Source organism: Heptranchias perlo, chromosome 35, assembly GCF_035084215.1.
Source record: "Heptranchias perlo isolate sHepPer1 chromosome 35, sHepPer1.hap1, whole genome shotgun sequence".
Lineage (NCBI taxonomy): Eukaryota > Metazoa > Chordata > Chondrichthyes > Hexanchiformes > Hexanchidae > Heptranchias > Heptranchias perlo.
Genome location: NC_090359.1, coordinates 11,513,920 through 11,532,451, shown reverse-complemented (window position 1 = coordinate 11,532,451; position 18,532 = coordinate 11,513,920). Strand labels below are relative to the sequence as shown.

The window sequence follows — 18,532 nt, the reverse complement described above, 5'->3', positions numbered from 1 at the left end:
CGTTAGTATAGTGGTGAGTATCCCCGCCTGTCACGCGGGAGACCGGGGTTCAATTCCCCGACGAGGAGGTTATTGCTGCTTTCGAAGCTTCACTTTCATTTATCTGAAATATTGGATGTTGAAAATACAATGAAAAACTGACTCGGCCTTTCCCACTTCTGCAATTTGATTTCACAGCGATTTTAAATATCTGCTCTCTGCCTCACGCTTCAGCTCGATGTGAGAACCACGATGATGGGCAAGAAATAAAACGCAGAATCGCGCTGTCACCAGCCCGAAACAGAGAGAGACAGGTCTCGGAACAGGCGCAGACATGAAAGATCTTACATACAGCAATGAAAAGGATGCACGTTTCAGTGAATCTATTTTAACGACTTCTTTGATGACAATTTGTTTAACTTTCCACATGCCACTGTTGAAAGAAGACTTACTTTCTATCTCTTTATTAGTCAAGGTCCAGAGAAAAATTATTTGGGGAGCAGGGAAAAAGTGACAGATAGAAAGAAAGAGAGAGACACTCAGAAACGCATATAACAAGTGAGACAGACATAGTCATATTCACACATACACAAACACACACATTCCTAGCTACATAAACACACCAATAACCTGAAAGTAACACAGGACTACTTGACAAACAGTGGAAGCAGCATGCTGTTGATAGAGCTTAGCGATCCCACAAACAACGGATCAGATCAAAGCTCTGCAGTCCTGCCACACCCATTGGTGAATTATGGTGGATAATTAAACAACTAACGGGAAGAAGCTCTATGAACATCCCCATCCTCAATGATGGTAAAGCCCAGCACGTGAGTGCAAAGTTTTAGAAACCGTCTTCAGCCAGAAGTGCCGAGTGGATGATCCATCTCGGCCTCCTCCCGAAATCCCCACCATCACAGAAGCCAGTCGAACATCGAGGTGAAGAGTGACGCTGAGAGCAGATTTTAAAACCGCTGGAAAATCAGTGAAATTAAATTGGGGAAAGTGGGAAACTCCGAGTCAGTTTTTCACTGTATATTCCGCATCGAATATTGGAGATAAAAGCTTTTGAAGGCGGCGATAATTTAATCTCCTCGTCGGGGAATTGAACCCCGGTCTCCCGCGTGACAGGCGGGGATACTCACCACTATACTAACGAGGAGCTGCTACATTGACCGTGCACTCATCCCAGATGGCGTTAGACATGCTTCATGTATCAGTGCATTTCTTTTAACTATTTATTTGATGATAGTTTGTTTCATTTTCCACGGGCCACTCTTGAAAGAACCTTTTACATTTCCTTCTCTTTGTTCGACAACGACAACTGACTGTGTCTTTCTTTCGTTCTTTCTTTCTCTCTTATCGTGGTGAGTTGCCCCGCCCTCGTCCGCGGTTTAATTCCCCGACGGGGAGGAAGCATTTATCAGACGCCAACTTTTAATTTTATGTCTTCGCCGAGCTTCTTCCTGAACAAAAACTGCAGAGCAACAAAACAGGTGATTGTCACTTTCAGAATATTATTGTACGGAGACTATTTGAGGACTGGATGCAGAGCAATTGTGATTTTTACTAACTGGTGATTAAGGTGACAGATTAGAAATTCATTCATTGGTTCAAATCTGACAGACTTCAGATCCCGTCATTCATCAACCTGTTTCATCTCTGCGTTTCAAAATTCAACAAGTTTCTTGTAGAATTAATAATTCTTAAGTGAATTAAAATTCCACAGCATTGAGTACCTCGAGTTTTATGCTCATTTTAATTGATCTGCAAGATTTCACGAAATCTACGACAGAAATAGAACAAAAATCAGCCAAATTATCCATATTCTGACTCTCAGTATTTCTGAGTCAATCCATGTGCATGTGTGTCTGTTTCTGTCTGTCTTTCTGTCTGTCTGTGTATGTGCCTCATATTTTCTATATTTTCCTGAGAAGATCTGTCTCTTTCTGTCTCACTCTCTCCCGCGTTACCCACATCATGATCCAACATGTGATGCAAAAGTGGTCGGTAATTTTTCTTTCAACAGTGGTTCGTGGAAAGTTAAACAAACTGTCACCAAATGAACAGTTCAAACAGATTCACTGAAAAGTGAAGCATCTTTGGTGAATATTCGGTCAATGTTTGTACCAATTCATCGTTAGTATAGTGGTGAGTATCCTCGCCTGTCACGCCGGAGACCGGGGTTCAATTCCCTGACGAGGAGGTTATTGCTGCTTTCGAAGCTTCACTTTCATTTATCTGAAATATTGGATGTTGAAAATACAATGAAAAACTGACTCGGCCTTTCCCACTTCTGCAATTTGATTTCACAGCGATTTTAAATATCTGCTCTCTGCCTCACGCTTCAGCTCGATGTGAGAACCACAATGATGGGCAAGAAATAAAACGCAGAATCGCGCTGTCACCAGCCCGAAACAGAGAGAGACAGGTCTCGGAACAGGCGCAGACATGAAAGATCTTACATACAGCAATGAAAAGGATGCACGTTTCAGTGAATCTATTTTAACGACTTCTTTGATGACAATTTGTTTAACTTTCCACATGCCACTGTTGAAAGAAGACTTACTTTCTATCTCTTTGTTAGTCAAGGTCCAGAGAAAAATTATTTGGGGAGCAGGGAAAAAGTGACAGATAGAAAGAAAGAGAGAGACACTCAGAAACGCATATAACAAGTGAGACAGACATAGTCATATTCACACATACACATTCCTAGCTACATAAACACACCAATAACCTGAAAGTAACACAGGACAACTTGACAAACAGTGGAAGCAGCATGCTGTTGAGAGAGCTTAGCGATCCCACAAACAACGGATCAGATCAAAGCTCTGCAGTCCTGCCACACCCATTTGTGAATGATGGTGGATAATTAAACAACTAACGGGAAGAGGCTCTATGAACATCCCCATCCTCAATGATGGTAAAGCCCAGCACGTGAGTGCAAAGTTTTAGAAACCGTCTTCAGCCAGAAGTGCCGAGTGGATGATCCATCTCGGCCTCCTCCCGAAATCCCCACCATCACAGAAGCCAGTCGAACATCGAGGTGAAGAGTGACGCTGAGAGCAGATTTTAAAACCGCTGGAATATCAGTGAAATTAAATTGGGGAAAGTGGGAAACTCCGAGTCAGTTTTTCACTGTATATTCCGCATCCAATATTGGAGATAAAAGCTTTTGAAGGCGGCGAAAATTTAATCTCCTCGTCGGGGAATTGAACCCCGGTCTCCCGCGTGACAGGCGGGGATACTCACCACTATACTAACGAGGAGCTGCTACATTGACCGTGCACTCATCCCAGATGGCGTTAGACATGCTTCATGTATCAGTGCATTTCTTTTAACTATTTATTTGATGATAGTTTGTTTCATTTTCCACGGGCCACTCTTGAAAGAACCTTTTACATTTCCTTCTCTTTGTTAGACAACGACAACTGACTCTGTCTTTCTTTCGTTCTTTCTTTCTCTCTTATCGTGGTGAGTTGCCCCGCCTTAGTCCGGGGTTTCATTCCCCGACGGGGAGGAAGCATTTATCAGACGCCAACTTTTAATTTTATGTCTTCGCCGAGCTTCTTCCTGAACAAAAACTGCAGAGCAACAAAACAGGTGATTGTCACTTTCAGAATATTATTGTACGGAGACTATTTGAGGACTGGATGCAGAGCAATTGTGATTTTTACTCACTGGTGATTAAGGTGACAGATTAGAAATTCATTCATTGGTTCAAATCTGACAGACTTCAGATCCCGTCATTCATCAACCTGTTTCATCTCTGCGTTTCAAAATTCAACAAGTTTCTTGTAGAATTAATAATTCTTAAGTGAATTAAAATTCCACAGCATTGAGTACCTGGAGTTTTATGCTCATTTTAATTGATCTGCAAGATTTCACGAAATCTACGACAGAAATAGAACAAAAATCAGCCAAATTATCCATATTCTGACTCTCAGTATTTCTGAGTCAATCCATGTGCATGTGTGTCTGTTTCTGTGTGTCTGTCTGTCTGTCTGTGTATGTGCCTCATATTTTCTATATTTTCCTGAGAAGATCTGTCTCTTTCTGTCTCACTCTCTCCCGCGTTACCCACATCATGATCCAACATGTGATGCAAAAGTGGTCGGTAATTTTTCTTTCAACAGTGGTTCGTGGAAAGTGAAACAAACTGTCATCAAATGAACAGTTCAAACAGATTCACTGAAAAGTGAAGCATCTTTGGTGAATATACGGTAAATGTCTGTACCAATTCCTCGTTAGTATAGTGGTGAGTATCCCCGCCTGTCATGCGGGAGACCGGGGTTCAATTCCCCGACGAGGAGGTTATTGCTGCTTTCGAAGCTTCACTTTCATTTATCTGAAATATTGGATGTTGAAAATACAATGAAAAACTGACTCGGCCTTTCCCACTTCTGCAATTTGATTTCACAGCGATTTTAAATATCTGCTCTCTGCCTCACGCTTCAGCTCGATGTGAGAACCACAATGATGGGCAAGAAATAAAACGCAGAATCGCGCTGTCACCAGCCCGAAACAGAGAGAGACAGGTCTCGGAACAGGCGCAGACATGAAAGATCTTACATACAGCAATGAAAAGGATGCACGTTTCAGTGAATCTATTTTAACGACTTCTTTGATGACAATTTGTTTAACTTTCCACATGCCACTGTTGAAAGAAGACTTACTTTCTATCTCTTTATTAGTCAAGGTCCAGAGAAAAGTTATTTGGGGAGCAGGGAAAAAGTGACAGATAGAAAGAAAGAGAGAGACACTCAGAAACGCATATAACAAGTGAGACAGACATAGTCATATTCACACATACACAAACACACACATTCCTAGCTACATAAACACACCAATAACCTGAAAGTAACACAGGACTACTTGACAAACAGTGGAAGCAGCATGCTGTTGAGAGAGCTGAGCGATCCCACAAACAACGGATCAGATCAAAGCTCTGCAGTCCTGCCACACCCATTTGTGAATGATGGTGGATAATTAAACAACTAACGGGAAGAGGCTCTATGAACATCCCCATCCTCAATGATGGTAAAGCCCAGCACGTGAGTGCAAAGTTTTAGAAACCGTCTTCAGCCAGAAGTGCCGAGTGGATGATCCATCTCGGCCTCCTCCCGAAATCCCCACCATCACAGAAGCCAGTCGAACATCGAGGTGAAGAGTGACGCTGAGAGCAGATTTTAAAACCGCTGGAAAATCAGTGAAATTAAATTGGGGAAAGTGGGCAACTCCGAGTCAGTTTTACACTGTATATTCCGCATCCAATATTGGAGATAAAAGCTTTTGAAGGCGGCGAAAATTTAATCTCCTCGTCGGGGAATTGAACCCCGGTCTCCCGCGTGACAGGCGGGGATACTCACCACTATACTAACGAGGAGCTGCTGCATTGACCGTGCACTCATCCCAGATGGCGTTCGACATGCTTCATGTATCAGTGCATTTCTTTTAACTATTTATTTGATGATAGTTTGTTTCATTTTCCACGGGCCACTCTTGAAAGAACCTTTTACATTTCCTTCTCTTTGTTAGACAACGACAACTGACTCTGTCTTTCTTTCGTTCTTTCTTTCTCTCTTATCGTGGTGAGTTGCCCCGCCTTAGTCCGGGGTTTCATTCCCCGACGGGGAGGAAGCATTTATCAGACGCCAACTTTTAATTTTATGTCTTCGCCGAGCTTCTTCCTGAACAAAAACTGCAGAGCAACAAAACAGGTGATTGTCACTTTCAGAATATTATTGTACGGAGACTATTTGAGGACTGGATGCAGAGCAATTGTGATTTTTACTCACTGGTGATTAAGGTGACAGATTAGAAATTCATTCATTGGTTCAAATCTGACAGACTTCAGATCCCGTCATTCATCAACCTGTTTCATCTCTGCGTTTCAAAATTCAACAAGTTTCTTGTAGAATTAATAATTCTTAAGTGAATTAAAATTCCACAGCATTGAGTACCTCGAGTTTTATGCTCATTTTAATTGATCTGCAAGATTTCACGAAATCTACGACAGAAATAGAACAAAAATCAGCCAAATTATCCATATTCTGACTCTCAGTATTTCTGAGTCAATCCATGTGCATGTGTGTCTGTTTCTGTGTGTCTGTCTGTCTGTCTGTGTATGTGCCTCATATTTTCTATATTTTCCTGAGAAGATCTGTCTCTTTCTGTCTCACTCTCTCCCGCGTTACCCACATCATGATCCAACATGTGATGCAAAAGTGGTCGGTAATTTTTCTTTCAACAGTGGTTCGTGGAAAGTGAAACAAACTGTCATCAAATGAACAGTTCAAACAGATTCACTGAAAAGTGAAGCATCTTTGGTGAATATACGGTAAATGTCTGTACCAATTGCTCGTTAGTATAGTGGTGAGTATCCCCGCCTGTCACGCGGGAGACCGGGGTTCAATTCCCCGACGAGGAGGTTATTGCTGCTTTCGAAGCTTCACTTTCATTTATCTGAAATATTGGATGTTGAAAATACAATGAAAAACTGACTCGGCCTTTCCCACTTCTGCAATTTGATTTCACAGCGATTTTAAATATCTGCTCTCTGCCTCACGCTTCAGCTCGATGTGAGAACCACAATGATGGGCAAGAAATAAAACGCAGAATCGCGCTGTCACCAGCCCGAAACAGAGAGAGACAGGTCTCGGAACAGGCGCAGACATGAAAGATCTTACATACAGCAATGAAAAGGATGCACGTTTCAGTGAATCTATTTTAACGACTTCTTTGATGACAATTTGTTTAACTTTCCACATGCCACTGTTGAAAGAAGACTTACTTTCTATCTCTTTATTAGTCAAGGTCCAGAGAAAAATTATTTGGGGAGCAGGGAAAAAGTGACAGATAGAAAGAAAGAGAGAGACACTCAGAAACGCATATAACAAGTGAGACAGACATAGTCATATTCACACATACACAAACACACACATTCCTAGCTACATAAACACACCAATAACCTGAAAGTAACACAGGACTACTTGACAAACAGTGGAAGCAGCATGCTGTTGAGAGAGCTTAGCGATCCCACAAACAACGGATCAGATCAAAGCTCTGCAGTCCTGCCACACCCATTTGTGAATGATGGTGGATAATTAAACAACTAACGGGAAGAGGCTCTATGAACATCCCCATCCTCAATGATGGTAAAGCCCAGCACGTGAGTGCAAAGTTTTAGAAACCGTCTTCAGCCAGAAGTGCCGAGTGGATGATCCATCTCGGCCTCCTCCCGAAATCCCCACCATCACAGAAGCCAGTCGAACATCGAGGTGAAGAGTGACGCTGAGAGCAGATTTTAAAACCGCTGGAAAATCAGTGAAATTAAATTGGGGAAAGTGGGAAACTCCGAGTCAGTTCTACACTGTATATTCCGCATCCAATATTGGAGATAAAAGCTTTTGAAGGCGGCGAAAATTTAATCTCCTCGTCGGGGAATTGAACCCCGGTCTCCCGCGTGACAGGCGGGGATACTCACCACTATACTAACGAGGAGCTGCTACATTGACCGTGCACTCATCCCAGATGGCGTTAGACATGCTTCATGTATCAGTGCATTTCTTTTAACTATTTATTTGATGATAGTTTGTTTCATTTTCCACGGGCCACTCTTGAAAGAACCTTTTACATTTCCTTCTCTTTGTTAGACAACGACAACTGACTCTGTCTTTCTTTCGTTCTTTCTTTCTCTCTTATCGTGGTGAGTTGCCCCGCCTTCGTCCGGGGTTTCATTCCCCGACGGGGAGGAAGCATTTATCAGACGCCAACTTTTAATTTTATGTCTTCGCCGAGCTTCTTCCTGAACAAAAACTGCAGAGCAACAAAACAGGTGATTGTCACTTTCAGAATATTATTGTACGGAGACTATTTGAGGACTGGATGCAGAGCAATTGTGATTTTTACTCACTGGTGATTAAGGTGACAGATTAGAAATTCATTCATTGGTTCAAATCTGACAGACTTCAGATCCCGTCATTCATCAACCTGTTTCATCTCTGCGTTTCAAAATTCAACAAGTTTCTTGTAGAATTAATAATTCTTAAGTGAATTAAAATTCCACAGCATTGAGTACCTCGAGTTTTATGCTCATTTTAATTGATCTGCAAGATTTCACGAAATCTACGACAGAAATAGAACAAAAATCAGCCAAATTATCCATATTCTGACTCTCAGTATTTCTGAGTCAATCCATGTGCATGTGTGTCTGTTTCTGTGTGTCTGTCTGTCTGTCTGTGTATGTGCCTCATATTTTCTATATTTTCCTGAGAAGATCTGTCTCTTTCTGTCTCACTCTCTCCCGCGTTACCCACATCATGATCCAACATGTGATGCAAAAGTGGTCGGTAATTTTTCTTTCAACAGTGGTTCGTGGAAAGTGAAACAAACTGTCATCAAATGAACAGTTCAAACAGATTCACTGAAAAGTGAAGCATCTTTGGTGAATATACGGTAAATGTCTGTACCAATTCCTCGTTAGTATAGTGGTGAGTATCCCCGCCTGTCACGCGGGAGACCGGGGTTCAATTCCCCGACGAGGAGGTTATTGCTGCTTTCGAAGCTTCACTTTCATTTATCTGAAATATTGGATGTTGAAAATACAATGAAAAACTGACTCGGCCTTTCCCACTTCTGCAATTTGATTTCACAGCGATTTTAAATATCTGCTCTCTGCCTCACGCTTCAGCTCGATGTGAGAACCACAATGATGGGCAAGAAATAAAACGCAGAATCGCGCTGTCACCAGCCCGAAACAGAGAGAGACAGGTCTCGGAACAGGCGCAGACATGAAAGATCTTACATACAGCAATGAAAAGGATGCACGTTTCAGTGAATCTATTTTAACGACTTCTTTGATGACAATTTGTTTAACTTTCCACATGCCACTGTTGAAAGAAGACTTACTTTCTATCTCTTTATTAGTCAAGGTCCAGAGAAAAATTATTTGGGGAGCAGGGAAAAAGTGACAGATAGAAAGAAAGAGAGAGACACTCAGAAACGCATATAACAAGTGAGACAGACATAGTCATATTCACACATACACAAACACACACATTCCTAGCTACATAAACACACCAATAACCTGAAAGTAACACAGGACTACTTGACAAACAGTGGAAGCAGCATGCTGTTGAGAGAGCTTAGCGATCCCACAAACAACGGATCAGATCAAAGCTCTGCAGTCCTGCCACACCCATTTGTGAATGATGGTGGATAATTAAACAACTAACGGGAAGAGGCTCTATGAACATCCCCATCCTCAATGATGGTAAAGCCCAGCACGTGAGTGCAAAGTTTTAGAAACCGTCTTCAGCCAGAAGTGCCGAGTGGATGATCCATCTCGGCCTCCTCCCGAAATCCCCACCATCACAGAAGCCAGTCGAACATCGAGGTGAAGAGTGACGCTGAGAGCAGATTTTAAAACCGCTGGAAAATCAGTCAAATTAAATTGGGGAAAGTGGGAAACTCCGAGTCAGTTCTACACTGTATATTCCGCATCCAATATTGGAGATAAAAGCTTTTGAAGGCGGCGAAAATTTAATCTCCTCGTCGGGGAATTGAACCCCGGTCTCCCGCGTGACAGGCGGGGATACTCACCACTATACTAACGAGGAGCTGCTACATTGACCGTGCACTCATCCCAGATGGCGTTAGACATGCTTCATGTATCAGTGCATTTCTTTTTACTATTTATTTGATGATAGTTTGTTTCATTTTCCACGGGCCACTCTTGAAAGAACCTTTTACATTTCCTTCTCTTTGTTAGACAACGACAACTGACTCTGTCTTTCTTTCGTTCTTTCTTTCTCTCTTATCGTGGTGAGTTGCCCCGCCTTAGTCCGGGGTTTAATTCCCCGACGGGGAGGAAGTATTTCTCAGACGCCAACTTTTAATTTTATGTCTTCGCCGAGCTTCTTCCTGAACAAAAACTGCAGAGCAACAAAACAGGTGATTGTCACTTTCAGAATATTATTGTACGGAGACTATTTGAGGACTGGATGCAGAGCAATTGTGATTTTTACTCACTGGTAATTAAGGTGACAGATTAGAAATTCATTCATTGGTTCAAATCTGACAGACTTCAGATCCCGTCATTCATCAACCTGTTTCATCTCTGCGTTTCAAAATTCAACAAGTTTCTTGTAGAATTAATAATTCTTAAGTGAATTAAAATTCCACAGCATTGAGTACCTCGAGTTTTATGCTCATTTTAATTGATCTGCAAGATTTCACGAAATCTACGACAGAAATAGAACAAAAATCAGCCAAATTATCCATATTCTGACTCTCAGTATTTCTGAGTCAATCCATGTGCATGTGTGTCTGTTTCTGTGTGTCTGTCTGTCTGTCTGTGTATGTGCCTCATATTTTCTATATTTTCCTGAGAAGATCTGTCTCTTTCTGTCTCACTCTCTCCCGCGTTACCCACATCATGATCCAACATGTGATGCAAAAGTGGTCGGTAATTTTTCTTTCAACAGTGGTTCGTGGAAAGTGAAACAAACTGTCATCAAATGAACAGTTCAAACAGATTCACTGAAAAGTGAAGCATCTTTGGTGAATATACGGTAAATGTCTGTACCAATTCCTCGTTAGTATAGTGGTGAGTATCCCCGCCTGTCACGCGGGAGACCGGGGTTCAATTCCCTGACGAGGAGGTTATTGCTGCTTTCGAAGCTTCACTTTCATTTATCTGAAATATTGGATGTTGAAAATACAATGAAAAACTGACTCGGCCTTTCCCACTTCTGCAATTTGATTTCACAGCGATTTTAAATATCTGCTCTCTGCCTCACGCTTCAGCTCGATGTGAGAACCACAATGATGGGCAAGAAATAAAACGCAGAATCGCGCTGTCACCAGCCCGAAACAGAGAGAGACAGGTCTCGGAACAGGCGCAGACATGAAAGATCTTACATACAGCAATGAAAAGGATGCACGTTTCAGTGAATCTATTTTAACGACTTCTTTGATGACAATTTGTTTAACTTTCCACATGCCACTGTTGAAAGAAGACTTACTTTCTATCTCTTTATTAGTCAAGGTCCAGAGAAAAATTATTTGGGGAGCAGGGAAAAAGTGACAGATAGAAAGAAAGAGAGAGACACTCAGAAACGCATATAACAAGTGAGACAGACATAGTCATATTCACACATACACAAACACACACATTCCTAGCTACATAAACACACCAATAACCTGAAAGTAACACAGGACTACTTGACAAACAGTGGAAGCAGCATGCTGTTGAGAGAGCTTAGCGATCCCACAAACAACGGATCAGATCAAAGCTCTGCAGTCCTGCCACACCCATTTGTGAATGATGGTGGATAATTAAACAACTAACGGGAAGAGGCTCTATGAACATCCCCATCCTCAATGATGGTAAAGCCCAGCACGTGAGTGCAAAGTTTTAGAAACCGTCTTCAGCCAGAAGTGCCGAGTGGATGATCCATCTCGGCCTCCTCCCGAAATCCCCACCATCACAGAAGCCAGTCGAACATCGAGGTGAAGAGTGACGCTGAGAGCAGATTTTAAAACCGCTGGAAAATCAGTGAAATTAAATTGGGGAAAGTGGGAAACTCCGAGTCAGTTCTACACTGTATATTCCGCATCCAATATTGGAGATAAAAGCTTTTGAAGGCGGCGAAAATTTAATCTCCTCGTCGGGGAATTGAACCCCGGTCTCCCGCGTGACAGGTGGGGATACTCACCACTATACTAACGAGGAGCTGCTACATTGACCGTGCACTCATCCCAGATGGCGTTAGACATGCTTCATGTATCAGTGCATTTCTTTTAACTATTTATTTGATGATAGTTTGTTTCATTTTCCACGGGCCACTCTTGAAAGAACCTTTTACATTTCCTTCTCTTTGTTAGACAACGACAACTGACTCTGTCTTTCTTTCGTTCTTTCTTTCTCTCTTATCGTGGTGAGTTGCCCCGCCTTCGTCCGGGGTTTCATTCCCCGACGGGGAGGAAGCATTTATCAGACGCCAACTTTTAATTTTATGTCTTCGCCGAGCTTCTTCCTGAACAAAAACTGCAGAGCAACAAAACAGGTGATTGTCACTTTCAGAATATTATTGTACGGAGACTATTTGAGGACTGGATGCAGAGCAATTGTGATTTTTACTCACTGGTGATTAAGGTGACAGATTAGAAATTCATTCATTGGTTCAAATCTGACAGACTTCAGATCCCGTCATTCATCAACCTGTTTCATCTCTGCGTTTCAAAATTCAACAAGTTTCTTGTAGAATTAATAATTCTTAAGTGAATTAAAATTCCACAGCATTGAGTACCTCGAGTTTTATGCTCATTTTAATTGATCTGCAAGATTTCACGAAATCTACGACAGAAATAGAACAAAAATCAGCCAAATTATCCATATTCTGACTCTCAGTATTTCTGAGTCAATCCAAGTGCATGTGTGTCTGTTTCTGTGTGTCTGTCTGTCTGTCTGTGTATGTGCCTCATATTTTCTATATTTTCCTGAGAAGATCTGTCTCTTTCTGTCTCACTCTCTCCCGCGTTACCCACATCATGATCCAACATGTGATGCAAAAGTGGTCGGTAATTTTTCTTTCAACAGTGGTTCGTGGAAAGTGAAACAAACTGTCATCAAATGAACAGTTCAAACAGATTCACTGAAAAGTGAAGCATCTTTGGTGAATATACGGTAAATGTCTGTACCAATTCCTCGTTAGTATAGTGGTGAGTATCCCCGCCTGTCACGCGGGAGACCGGGGTTCAATTCCCCGACGAGGAGGTTATTGCTGCTTTCGAAGCTTCACTTTCATTTATCTGAAATATTGGATGTTGAAAATACAATGAAAAACTGACTCGGCCTTTCCCACTTCTGCAATTTGATTTCACAGCGATTTTAAATATCTGCTCTCTGCCTCACGCTTCAGCTCGATGTGAGAACCACAATGATGGGCAAGAAATAAAACGCAGAATCGCGCTGTCACCAGCCCGAAACAGAGAGAGACAGGTCTCGGAACAGGCGCAGACATGAAAGATCTTACATACAGCAATGAAAAGGATGCACGTTTCAGTGAATCTATTTTAACGACTTCTTTGATGACAATTTGTTTAACTTTCCACATGCCACTGTTGAAAGAAGACTTACTTTCTATCTCTTTATTAGTCAAGGTCCAGAGAAAAATTATTTGGGGAGCAGGGAAAAAGTGACAGATAGAAAGAAAGAGAGAGACACTCAGAAACGCATATAACAAGTGAGACAGACATAGTCATATTCACACATACACAAACACACACATTCCTAGCTACATAAACACACCAATAACCTGAAAGTAACACAGGACTACTTGACAAACAGTGGAAGCAGCATGCTGTTGAGAGAGCTTAGCGATCCCACAAACAACGGATCAGATCAAAGCTCTGCAGTCCTGCCACACCCATTTGTGAATGATGGTGGATAATTAAACAACTAACGGGAAGAGGCTCTATGAACATCCCCATCCTCAATGATGGTAAAGCCCAGCACGTGAGTGCAAAGTTTTAGAAACCGTCTTCAGCCAGAAGTGCCGAGTGGATGATCCATCTCGGCCTCCTCCCGAAATCCCCACCATCACAGAAGCCAGTCGAACATCGAGGTGAAGAGTGACGCTGAGAGCAGATTTTAAAACCGCTGGAAAATCAGTCAAATTAAATTGGGGAAAGTGGGAAACTCCGAGTCAGTTCTACACTGTATATTCCGCATCCAATATTGGAGATAAAAGCTTTTGAAGGCGGCGAAAATTTAATCTCCTCGTCGGGGAATTGAACCCCGGTCTCCCGCGTGACAGGCGGGGATACTCACCACTATACTAACGAGGAGCTGCTACATTGACCGTGCACTCATCCCAGATGGCGTTAGACATGCTTCATGTATCAGTGCATTTCTTTTTACTATTTATTTGATGATAGTTTGTTTCATTTTCCACGGGCCACTCTTGAAAGAACCTTTTACATTTCCTTCTCTTTGTTAGACAACGACAACTGACTCTGTCTTTCTTTCGTTCTTTCTTTCTCTCTTATCGTGGTGAGTTGCCCCGCCTTAGTCCGGGGTTTAATTCCCCGACGGGGAGGAAGCATTTCTCAGACGCCAACTTTTAATTTTATGTCTTCGCCGAGCTTCTTCCTGAACAAAAACTGCAGAGCAACAAAACAGGTGATTGTCACTTTCAGAATATTATTGTACGGAGACTATTTGAGGACTGGATGCAGAGCAATTGTGATTTTTACTCACTGGTAATTAAGGTGACAGATTAGAAATTCATTCATTGGTTCAAATCTGACAGACTTCAGATCCCGTCATTCATCAACCTGTTTCATCTCTGCGTTTCAAAATTCAACAAGTTTCTTGTAGAATTAATAATTCTTAAGTGAATTAAAATTCCACAGCATTGAGTACCTCGAGTTTTATGCTCATTTTAATTGATCTGCAAGATTTCACGAAATCTACGACAGAAATAGAACAAAAATCAGCCAAATTATCCATATTCTGACTCTCAGTATTTCTGAGTCAATCCATGTGCATGTGTGTCTGTTTCTGTGTGTCTGTCTGTCTGTCTGTGTATGTGCCTCATATTTTCTATATTTTCCTGAGAAGATCTGTCTCTTTCTGTCTCACTCTCTCCCGCGTTACCCACATCATGATCCAACATGTGATGCAAAAGTGGTCGGTAATTTTTCTTTCAACAGTGGTTCGTGGAAAGTGAAACAAACTGTCATCAAATGAACAGTTCAAACAGATTCACTGAAAAGTGAAGCATCTTTGGTGAATATACGGTAAATGTCTGTACCAATTCCTCGTTAGTATAGTGGTGAGTATCCCCGCCTGTCACGCGGGAGACCGGGGTTCAATTCCCTGACGAGGAGGTTATTGCTGCTTTCGAAGCTTCACTTTCATTTATCTGAAATATTGGATGTTGAAAATACAATGAAAAACTGACTCGGCCTTTCCCACTTCTGCAATTTGATTTCACAGCGATTTTAAATATCTGCTCTCTGCCTCACGCTTCAGCTCGATGTGAGAACCACAATGATGGGCAAGAAATAAAACGCAGAATCGCGCTGTCACCAGCCCGAAACAGAGAGAGACAGGTCTCGGAACAGGCGCAGACATGAAAGATCTTACATACAGCAATGAAAAGGATGCACGTTTCAGTGAATCTATTTTAACGACTTCTTTGATGACAATTTGTTTAACTTTCCACATGCCACTGTTGAATGAAGACTTACTTTCTATCTCTTTTTTAGTCAAGGTCCAGAGAAAAATTATTTGGGGAGCAGGGAAAAAGTGACAGATAGAAAGAAAGAGAGAGACACTCAGAAACGCATATAACAAGTGAGACAGACATAGTCATATTCACACATACACAAACACACACATTCCTAGCTACATAAACACACCAATAACCTGAAAGTAACACAGGACTACTTGACAAACAGTGGAAGCAGCATGCTGTTGAGAGAGCTTAGCGATCCCACAAACAACGGATCAGATCAAAGCTCTGCAGTCCTGCCACACCCATTTGTGAATGATGGTGGATAATTAAACAACTAACGGGAAGAGGCTCTATGAACATCCCCATCCTCAATGATGGTAAAGCCCAGCACGTGAGTGCAAAGTTTTAGAAACCGTCTTCAGCCAGAAGTGCCGAGTGGATGATCCATCTCGGCCTCCTCCCGAAATCCCCACCATCACAGAAGCCAGTCGAACATCGAGGTGAAGAGTAACGCTGAGAGCAGATTTTAAAACCGCTGGAAAATCAGTGAAATTAAATTGGGGAAAGTGGGAAACTCCGAGTCGGTTTTTCACTGTACATTCCGCATCCAATATTGGAGATAAAAGCTTTTGAAGGCGGCGAAAATTTAATCTCCTCGTCGGGGAATTGAACCCCGGTCTCCCGCGTGACAGGCGGGGATACTCACCACTATACTAACGAGGAGCTGCTACATTGACCGTGCACTCATCCCAGATGGCGTTAGACATGTTTCATGTATCAGTGCATTTCTTTTAACTATTTATTTGATGATAGTTTGTTTCATTTTCCACGGGCCACTCTTGAAAGAACCTTTTACATTTCCTTCTCTTTGTTAGACAACGACAACTGACTCTGTCTTTCTTTCGTTCTTTCTTTCTCTCTTATCGTGGTGAGTTGCCCCGCCTTCGTCCGGGGTTTAATTCCCCGACGGGGAGGAAGCATTTATCAGACGCCAACTTTTAATTTTATGTCTTCGCCGAGCTTCTTCCTGAACAAAAACTGCAGAGCAACAAAACAGGTGATTGTCACTTTCAGAATATTATTGTACGGAGACTATTTGAGGACTGGATGCAGAGCAATTGTGATTTTTACTAACTGGTGATTAAGGTGACAGATTAGAAATTCATTCATTGGTTCAAATCTGACAGACTTCAGATCCCGTCATTCATCAACCTGTTTCATCTCTGCGTTTCAAAATTCAACAAGTTTCTTGTAGAATTAATAATTCTTAAGTGAATTAAAATTCCACAGCATTGAGTACCTCGAGTTTTATGCTCATTTTAATTGATCTGCAAGATTTCACGAAATCTACGACAGAAATAGAACAAAAATCAGACAAATTATCCATATTCTGACTCTCAGTATTTCTGAGTCAATCCATGTGCATGTGTGTCTGTTTCTGTGTGTCTGTCTGTCTGTCTGTGTATGTGCCTCATATTTTCTATATTTTCCTGAGAAGATCTTTCTCTTTCTGTCTCACTCTCTCCCGCGTTACCCACATCATGATCCAACATGTGATGCAAAAGTGGTCGGTAATTTTTCTTTCAACAGTGGTTCGTGGAAAGTGAAACAAACTGTCATCAAATGAACAGTTCAAACAGATTCACTGAAAAGTGAAGCATCTTTGGTGAATATTCGGTAAATGTTTGTACCAATTCCTCGTTAGTATAGTGGTGAGTATCCTCGCCTGTCACGCCGGAGACCGGGGTTCAATTCCCTGACGAGGAGGTTATTGCTGCTTTCGAAGCTTCACTTTCATTTATCTGAAATATTGGATGTTGAAAATACAATGAAAAACTGACTCGGCCTTTCCCACTTCTGCAATTTGATTTCACAGCGATTTTAAATATCTGCTCTCTGCCTCACGCTTCAGCTCGATGTGAGAACCACAATGATGGGCAAGAAATAAAACGCAGAATCGCGCTGTCACCAGCCCGAAACAGAGAGAGACAGGTCTCGGAACAGGCGCAGACATGAAATTTCTTACATACAGCAATGAAAAGGATGCACGTTTCAGTGAATCTATTTTAACGACTTCTTTGATGACAATTTGTTTAACTTTCCACATGCCACTGTTGAAAGAAGACTTACCTTCTATCTCTTTATTAGTCAAGGTCCAGAGAAAAATTATTTGGGGAGCAGGGAAAAAGTGACAGATAGAAAGAAAGAGAGAGACACTCAGAAACGCATACAACAAGTGAGACAGACATACTCATATTCACACATACACAAACACACACATTCCTAGCCACATAAACACACCAATAACCTGAAAGTAACACAGGACTACTTGACAAACAGTGGAAGCAGCATGCTGTTGAGAGAGCTTAGCGATCCCACAAACAACGGATCAGATCAAAGCTCTGCAGTCCTGCCACACCCATTTGTGAATGATGGTGGATAATTAAACAACTAACGGGAAGAGGCTCTATGAACATCCCCATCCTCAATGATGGTAAAGCCCAGCACGTGAGTGCAAAGTTTTAGAAACCGTCTTCAGCCAGAAGTGCCGAGTGGATGATCCATCTCGGCCTCCTCCCGAAATCCCCACCATCACAGAAGCCAGTCGAACATCGAGGTGAAAAGTGACGCTGAGAGCAGATTTTAAAACCGCAGGAAAATCAGTGAAATTAAATTGGGGAAAGTGGGAAACTCCGAGTCAGTTTTTCACTGTATATTCCGCATCCAATATTGGAGATAAAAGCTTTTGAAGGCGGCGAAAATTTAATCTCCTCGTCGGGGAATTGAACCCCGGTCTACCGCGTGACAGGCGGGGATACTCACCACTATACTAACGAGGAGCTGCTACATTGACCGTGCACTCATCCCAGATGGCGTTAGACATGCTTCATGTATCAGTGCATTTCTTTTAACTATTTATTTGATGATAGTTTGTTTCATTTTCCACGGGCCACTCTTGAAAGAACCTTTTACATTTCCTTCTCTTTGTTAGACAACGACAACTGACTCTGTCTTTCTTTCGTTCTTTCTTTCTCTCTTATCGTGGTGAGTTGCCCCGCCTTAGTCCGGGGTTTAATTCCCCGACGGGGAGGAAGCATTTATCAGACGCCAACTTTTAATTTTATGTCTTCGCCGAGCTTCTTCCTGAACAAAAACTGCAGAGCAACAAAACAGGTGATTGTCACTTTCAGAATATTATTGTACGGAGACTATTTGAGGACTGGATGCAGAGCAATTGTGATTTTTACGAACTGGTGATTAAGGTGACAGATTAGAAATTCATTCATTGGTTCAAATCTGACAGA

General features: G+C 42.0%; 1 protein-coding gene and 12 non-coding genes across 13 annotated transcripts in view; 6 read left to right on the top strand and 7 right to left on the bottom strand.

The window, feature by feature from the left end:
• Window positions 1–18,532, top strand: part of LOC137302345 (zona pellucida sperm-binding protein 3-like) — a 1,023,493-nt gene that overhangs the window by 182,597 nt on the left and 822,364 nt on the right. The gene's annotated exons all lie outside the window — the stretch shown is intronic.
• On the bottom strand, window positions 1,070–1,141 carry trnad-guc (transfer RNA aspartic acid (anticodon GUC)). Its single transcript has one exon. It is a non-coding gene; the product is annotated as a tRNA-Asp (tRNA).
• trnad-guc (transfer RNA aspartic acid (anticodon GUC)) lies at window positions 3,177–3,248 on the bottom strand. The gene has a single exon. It is a non-coding gene; the product is annotated as a tRNA-Asp (tRNA).
• trnad-guc (transfer RNA aspartic acid (anticodon GUC)) lies at window positions 4,221–4,292 on the top strand. The gene has a single exon. It is a non-coding gene; the product is annotated as a tRNA-Asp (tRNA).
• Window positions 5,294–5,365, bottom strand: trnad-guc (transfer RNA aspartic acid (anticodon GUC)). The gene has a single exon. It is a non-coding gene; the product is annotated as a tRNA-Asp (tRNA).
• trnad-guc (transfer RNA aspartic acid (anticodon GUC)) lies at window positions 7,411–7,482 on the bottom strand. Its single transcript has one exon. It is a non-coding gene; the product is annotated as a tRNA-Asp (tRNA).
• trnad-guc (transfer RNA aspartic acid (anticodon GUC)) lies at window positions 8,455–8,526 on the top strand. Its single transcript has one exon. It is a non-coding gene; the product is annotated as a tRNA-Asp (tRNA).
• Window positions 9,528–9,599, bottom strand: trnad-guc (transfer RNA aspartic acid (anticodon GUC)). Its single transcript has one exon. It is a non-coding gene; the product is annotated as a tRNA-Asp (tRNA).
• On the top strand, window positions 10,572–10,643 carry trnad-guc (transfer RNA aspartic acid (anticodon GUC)). Its single transcript has one exon. It is a non-coding gene; the product is annotated as a tRNA-Asp (tRNA).
• trnad-guc (transfer RNA aspartic acid (anticodon GUC)) lies at window positions 12,689–12,760 on the top strand. Its single transcript has one exon. It is a non-coding gene; the product is annotated as a tRNA-Asp (tRNA).
• trnad-guc (transfer RNA aspartic acid (anticodon GUC)) lies at window positions 13,762–13,833 on the bottom strand. The gene has a single exon. It is a non-coding gene; the product is annotated as a tRNA-Asp (tRNA).
• trnad-guc (transfer RNA aspartic acid (anticodon GUC)) lies at window positions 14,806–14,877 on the top strand. Its single transcript has one exon. It is a non-coding gene; the product is annotated as a tRNA-Asp (tRNA).
• Window positions 15,879–15,950, bottom strand: trnad-guc (transfer RNA aspartic acid (anticodon GUC)). The gene has a single exon. It is a non-coding gene; the product is annotated as a tRNA-Asp (tRNA).